Raw genomic sequence first — 7,503 nt, 5'->3', positions numbered from 1 at the left:
CAAACTTTCCTGCTCAGTTTCTGCACACACTGGGCTTGGATCCAGGTGACTCCCAGGATTCCAGCCCCTGGGCCCCTGCATGGAGATGTGGAAGCTGTAGTTTAACTTGACTTCTGAGGCTTCCCTTTGATTCCCCTGTGTAGGTTTGGAGAAGCAAGGTTTAATAGCTCGCCAGCATGTTTGCCCTGAAGTTCACGTGATAAAAGATGAACTTTCTGTTTTCTGTTGTGTTCCATTGGGGATGGCTTGTTCAGATCCACAGCCATCTGGGACTTCAGTGATTTTGTTGAACAATTTCCTGTGATTGAAATTATTCCCTCTTTCTTCTTTCCAATTCCTTCCAACAGACTGATCTTTGTTGGAATCCAAAGTCCTCAAATTAGAGTTTTTGGAGTCTCCACTAAGCTTTTTTTGAAAATAAAATATGGTGGGGAGGATAGGTTATGAATGACTAGCTAGGAATAAAAAGAAAAAGGCAGCTTTGAACCTGGAGAAGCAGGGAGGATAGAAGGAGCAGTACTTACTCAAGCAAAGTGCTCCAGGCTTGCAATCAGAAGAACGGGCCCTGGCCATGCTCTGAGAATACTGAATTAAGTCGTTAATGAATGGTTGTGAAACTTTATTAAATATACAGAGAATGGTAGAACTACTTTGGAAAATACAGCTAAATATACACATACTCTATGACCCAGTCATTCCAGTCCTTTGTGTTTATCTAAAGAAATCTATAAATTGAGTTCCCTGAAGACATGAACTTGAACTAGTTCATAGTAGCCCCATTCATAATATCTCCAAACTGTAAACTATTTAAATGCCCATCTAGGTAGAATGACAAATATATTATAGTATATTCACACTGTGGATTTCTTTAGATCAGTTAGGATGAATGATTTGTTACCATGAAGCTAATGTTAAGTGGAAGAAGCCAGACAGGAGAGCCCATATAAAAACAGGTAAAACTTATCCATGGTGTTAGAAGTCAGGATAGCAATTACCTGCAAAGTGCGAGAGAGTAGAGACAGAAAGGTATCACTGTGTGCCATACTTCCACAGTCAGTAAGAAATAACACAGTTCGTAAGGACATACTGAGGAAAGGTGTGCCTGAATCTAGAGGAGGCAGCAGACAACAGTAAACCTGAGAAAGCCTTGGAGAACAAGATAGGTGTAGGGGTGGAAGGTGGGATGGGGATAAGGCTGAGAGGTCAGTGGGGGATTGGATATTCTGCCTCTATCATTTAAAAATATTCTCATTAGTATTTATTTGATTTCTTTATATGTACAAACACAGTCTTCTATAGGTCATGAATGTAATATGTAGCTCCTGTGGCTCATATTTGTTAGGTCAGTAATTTTTATTGGCATATATGAAATTGTTCATAGTAAGGAATTTCATGACAAGATACACATAGTGTACTTTGATCCTGTATTATTCTCTTATCCCTCCCTCTTCCTTTCCTTTTTTCCCTTCCCTTTTCAACCTCCCTAGTAGTCCCCATTTTACTTCCATGATCTTGGTTGTTTTGTCTTGTTTTCCTCTGGCTCTACAAATGAGAGAAAACATGCAATACTTGTTTTTGTGAGACTGGTTTATTTCACTTAACATGCTCCATTCATTTTCTAGCAAATTATATAATTTTGTCTTCTTAATGGCCAAGTAAAACTCCATTGCTTAGATATAACACATTTTCTTTATCCATTCATCTGTTGATAAGCACTTAGGATGATTTCCAAATTTGACTATTGTGAACAATGCCTCAATAAATGTGGATATACAGTTACCTCCAGAGTAAGCTGACTTTGATTCTTTGGGATACGTATTCCTAAAAGTGGTACGACTGTATTATATGGGAGTTCTATTTTTAGTTTTTTGAGGAAACTCCATACTGATTTCCATTGTGGCTGTACTCTTTTTTATTACCAGCAGCATGAATAAGAGTTGGTTTTCTTAACCATCCTATGCTGAATCATCTTGCTATCAATTAAACATTTTCTAAATGTGTAAACTCATTACGCTCTGTGAACTTCTAGTAAAGTGCTTTTTTTGTTTAATCACTCTTAGGTAAACTTTCAAGCAAATCCTCTTGATAGAAAGGAACCACGAGTGCTTTCTGATTAGTAGCACATCTTAATCTTAAAGTGGAAGGTTAAGTCGTGTATTTTGCTAATATCTTCTGTTGGCTCTTGAAAACTTGATAAAGATTTTGTTACTTACATTTTTGACTTTGCATTTAGAACCTGGATGAATAGTAAATTTCTGGAACGCTATGCCTTCACTTGTGGTAGAGTGTATTATTTTTTCAGTTAGTCACTTCTTGCTTCCCTGCAATGGAATTCTACAGTGACACTGGTTGAAAATGACTTTGCAGCTCTTTCCTCAGCAATTCCTTTGCAGCAGAGTGAGCTGTGAAGTGTGGGTGTCAAGCCAGGGGAACTGCTTTGGCCTAGTAAATAATAGGAGTGGTGATGAGCACGCCACCTCTAAGCAGAAACTCCTAGAGCCATTGTGTCTTTGTAGCCCATTTTCCCACTCCTTTCCATTTGTCACAAGAATGGAAAATCTCAGCTAAATGCTGCTCCTTCATCTGTTCCTGGAATGAGAAGATGCATGGAGAAGAGCCACAGCTGCCTGCAGTCACCCTGTGTTTGCGTCATAGCTGCTGAGATCTTGGGGACTTTTGTTCTGTAACATAATCTAGAAAAAGCTGATATTACGTACCTGCTGTGATTTTCAAGCTAATCAGATAAATACTTTTTCTGTGTTTATAAGAATTACTCCTGTTAAGGGTTGACTGTGTCCCAACAAATTTTACGTATTAAGGACCTAGTGCCTCAGGATGTAACTGTGTTTAGAGATAAGGTGTTTAAAGAGGTGATTAAGTTGCAATGAGGACATTAGGTGTTCCATTATGGTGTTTCCATACGAAGAGGAAATTTGGGCATACTGAGAGCCACTGTGGATGCTTGCACACAGCCCACAGAAGAAAGGCAATCCATGAAAACAGTGAGAAGGTGGCCATCTGCAAGCCAGGAGAGGCATCCCAAGAAACCAGACTTGATGACACCTTGATGTTGGGTCATTCTGGTCACAGGGTTGATACTAAACAAATGCCAGATGACTCACATCCTACTTTCCTGATTTCCTACTGCCAGGGAGCTGAGGGGCTATGCAGAAAGTTACTCTTATTTAGTGTGTGACACCTCTTGCCCATAACAATTTGCCCTCTGAAAAATTCTTCCTGGCCTGGCACCAAAGAAATCAGTTGGGATTTTGATGTCTCATTCTCAGAAATCCTTACTCCCATGTGGCTCAAGGGTGATTATGTGAGTGGGTCCCCTGGCACATGTAAGATTCACCCTGACCTGGAACTTTCCAGAAGCTCAACTCACCTTTCTCACATCTGTGGCTTTTTACCTGAAGCCAGTATCTCCACCAGATGGTGCTCAGGCACCATCTTCCCTCTTTTTTCTTTTAGGACCGTCTACTTTACTTATTTATTTATAAAGGCGTTTTTATTTGTATATGATAGTTGTGACATTTCCGTATTTACATACATTATATCCTGAGTTAGTTCATCCCCTCCATCATTCTCCCTCCTACCCTCATCCCCTTCTTAAAATAACTAACAGGTTTCCGTGTTCCATAATTTATAGGTTTATCTTCATCTTCTCTGTGTAGGATTCTTTCAAGTATCTTCTAGAGGGCTGGTTTACTGGTCATATATTGTTTTAGTTTCTGTTTATCATGGAAGGTTTTTATTTCTCCTTTAATTATGAATGATAACTTTGCTAGGTAGTTTGAAATTATTTTCTTTCAATGCTCAAAATAGCTTATTCCATGCCCTTCCTGATTTAAAGGTTTCTGTTAACAAATCTGCCCTTATTATCATGGGTTTGCCTTTATAGCTGATTTGATGTTTTCCCCTTATAGCCTTCAATATTCTATTCTTGCTCTCTGTGCATGATGTTTTAACTGTAGTACAATGCGGTGAGGTTCTGTTTTGGTCATGCCTATTCCATGTCCTACAGGTCTCCTGTACCTGGATGAGTATCTGTTTCTCAGGATTTAGGAAGTTTTCCATTCTCATTCTTTTGAATATGTTTCCTACGACTTTGACTTGCACCTCTTCTCCTTTCACAATACCCATAATTTGCAAGTTTGGTCTTTTAATGGAGTTGCAGAGTCTTTGAATATTCCTTTCATATTTCTTCAATCTTTTCTCTATGACTTCACCTGCTTTTCTACTATATTTATTTGGTTTTCAAGTCCCGAAATTGTGTCTTCCACTTGCTCTAGTCTGCTAGAGTGACTTTCACTATATTTTTTTATTTGATTTAAGGAGCTTTATTTTCCATTTTTTCTTTTTTTGAAAATTTCTGCATATTAAACTCTTCTTTCACATTTTATATTGTCTTGCTTGTTTCATTTATCTCTTTTTTGAGAAAAAATAAATAATTTCATTCAGATGTTTGTTTGTATCCTTTTTGAGTTCATTTAGTTGTTTCTGTGCCATCTCAATCTTTTTAATCTGTATTGTCTTGGAATTCATTGGCTTATTTTTGTATATCCTCTTTAAATGCCTTAAACATTCTTATCATCATTCTTTTGAACTTTGAAACTGAGGTTTCATTCCTTTCACTACATATCAGATCCTCTGTGTGATTATTGATATTTTGTGGAATCTTATTCCCCTGCATTCTTCTATTTCCCATGCTTCTATTTTAAGATTTGCTTATGTGTTATCAAATCGTTAGGAGTCTTAGTCACTTGAAATCATTCCCTTGACTGAATTTCTCTTTTCCAGCAGGATTGGTTGTTGGCTAGGTTGTTGTATTGTTTCTGTTCACTGACTTGGGGGAATAACTTAGCAATAACAAATTCATGAATTCAATACCAAACCATTCATTTACATGGAAATATAAAACCCTTGCCAGTATTATCTATAAACACTGGGTGCTTAGGAAATAAAAATTATTTGCATAGAGGTTGAAACTTAGGAAGTAAAACTAATTGGAGTGGAAGAGGAGATAAGGGAGAAGGAGGATGGAGAGAGAGGGAGAAGAGGTGTGAGATCTGGGGGATGCAAGGTAATAAAGCCTTATTGTGTGTAGAGGTGTAGTTCAGTTGTTGTGGAGGAGACTGCTATTGTCAGGGATTGCAGAAGGATAGAAGAGATGGCAGTAATATAAGAAGGAGGTAGAAAAAACCACTTGAGTGATTTGTAAGGAAAAGAGAGAAAGTGGGGAAAAGGGAGGAAGAGAAGGACAAGGAAGAAAGAAAAAAAGAAAGAAAAAATTGGAATAAATGAAGCATAAGCAAATTGAAAGTTCAATAAAACAGAAAAGAAATAAAGTAAAATAAAAATTTAAGTCTGAATTTCTTTTTTGTGGAGAGATTTCCTCTGTGTTCAGTGAGCATAGTGGACACTTCTTTCCAATTTCTGGTCCTTGGGTTTTAATCTGCAGTTCTTATGTGTTCCCTCTGGGTGCTGTTCCTACCCACTGCATCCTTAAACTGGGACTTACTCTGGGTCCCTACCCCTTCTTAGGATAGATATGCTGGGCGCATCAGTGGCAACTGGTGGTGCTCCTTCCCACCAGGCAGATTTGGATAGGCTATTTAGCCACAGGCTCCCCTTAGGGGGTGCAAGCAAGTTCACCTTGCTTGGTTAGGAGGTCTCCCTGAGGTAGTTGCATGTGGAATTAAGCAGAGAGCAGTGGCCAGCCTCCCCACCAGGCATGTCTGGAAGCTTCAGCTCAGGCTATTTGGTCAAAAGCCCTTCTCTGGGAAGGCAATCAGTTTTGGCTCACTACTAGACTTCTTGGATGTGTCAAGTGAGTTATTATTTCCCACAAGCTGAGCTTAGGCTAGACTAGTCTGCACACCACTGTCTTTGTATATAGAAGCATGCAAGCTAAGCCATGAGTCATGGTGCCCTCCCCCCAACCCAGCAGACTGCACAGGAGATTTCACACAGCTTCTTAGGCCAAAATGTTTCTCCTGGTAGGGTGCATTCAGATGCCTGCAAGCTGAGCTGGACTATGTGGTGACCCCCAGGACCAAAAGCAGCAAGCTCATCTGAATGGATTCTAGGAATCTCTTTCTAGTGTGGGAGCATCTCAGGTCCATGGCAGACACCATGGACATGGTCAGTATGGTCCATGGGACCATGGACAGCAAGCAGTGATTGTTCCCTTTCTTTGTAGTCCAGAACTCCCCAGGCTCTTGCAGGACTCATAATCCTGTGTGTCGGCTTTTAGCACTTCAGATGGCTTGTCATGGCCTGGAGGCTACTCTGGTCCAGGGAAACAAAACAAAAAAACAAAGCAAAATGCACTTGCCAGTGCCTGGGGCAGGTTTGCACTTTAAGAGACTTATTTAGAGGTTGGTCATTGTAGATATGGTCTGCTAATATATTGTGATTTCTTATTCACCAAACTAGCCAGACCACCTACTTTTGCTGTCATGAACCAAAGGTTATCTTTCAGGTTTGTGGGAGCTTGGTATTCTGGAGTCTATCAGCAATCTGCCATCTTGATCTCTTCTATCTCTTCCCACTTACTGAATGTTTCCCAAGGTCTCCTGCTACCTCCTTCACCAAGTCCCTAATGCATCCCCTCATATGACATCATTACTACTCACCCTAGCCACAAGTATCTTCCATCTGAACTTCAGTCAAAGCCTCATGACTTTAACTTGCCTAACATAGTCACTTCTCCAAGAAGTGATCTTCAGAAACAAAAACAGGAAGCAAAGCAACTTGTTATAGTTTAGACCTAGAATTTCCTTCAGAGGTCATTGCAAAGACTTGGTCCTCAGATTGTCACTACTGGGAGGTAGTGGAAATTTAAAGAGGTGGGCTCTATTGGGTGTGGCTCATTTCATTGGGGGGCATGTCCTCAAAGGGTATATTGGGACCTTCTCCCCTTCCTCTTCTCCCTTTTGCTTCTTATCTATGAGGTGAGTGGTTTTGCTCTGCCTTGTATTTCCCACCATGATGTGTTGCCTCACTGCTGACCCAAAAGAAATGGGGCAAACTGAGCATGGATTGGAACCTCTAACATGGACCAGAACCTCTAACATGGACCAGAACCTCTAAAACTATCAAAGTAAACAACCTTTTTCTTTTCATAAGTTTTCTGTTTTAGGTATTTATTATAGTAATGGAAAGCTAACACAGAACTGAAAGGAAAATTATTAGATTATGCCAGGCTCCACTCAGATGCTGCAGTATATTCCCTTTATATACAGAATAAAATCCAAACAACTGCACTGTCAAAGGCTCTAAAAAGACTGGCTCTGTTCATCTGATCTCCTGCAGCCTTGTGTCAGCCGCCCTGGAGTTCTTGCTACTCCTGGATAAAATGAGTTCATTTCTCCCTCAGGATTTTGTACTTGCTGCTACTTTGCCCAGAATACTTTCCCATTTGATCTTCAGGGCATTAATTCCCTCACTTCATTTTAGTCTTCTTCATATAATTCCTCAGAGTAGTCTTTCTTGATG

The sequence above is a fragment of the Castor canadensis genome, chromosome 10, assembly GCF_047511655.1.
Source record: "Castor canadensis chromosome 10, mCasCan1.hap1v2, whole genome shotgun sequence".
NCBI lineage: Eukaryota > Metazoa > Chordata > Mammalia > Rodentia > Castoridae > Castor > Castor canadensis.
This window is presented reverse-complemented; position numbering follows the sequence as displayed.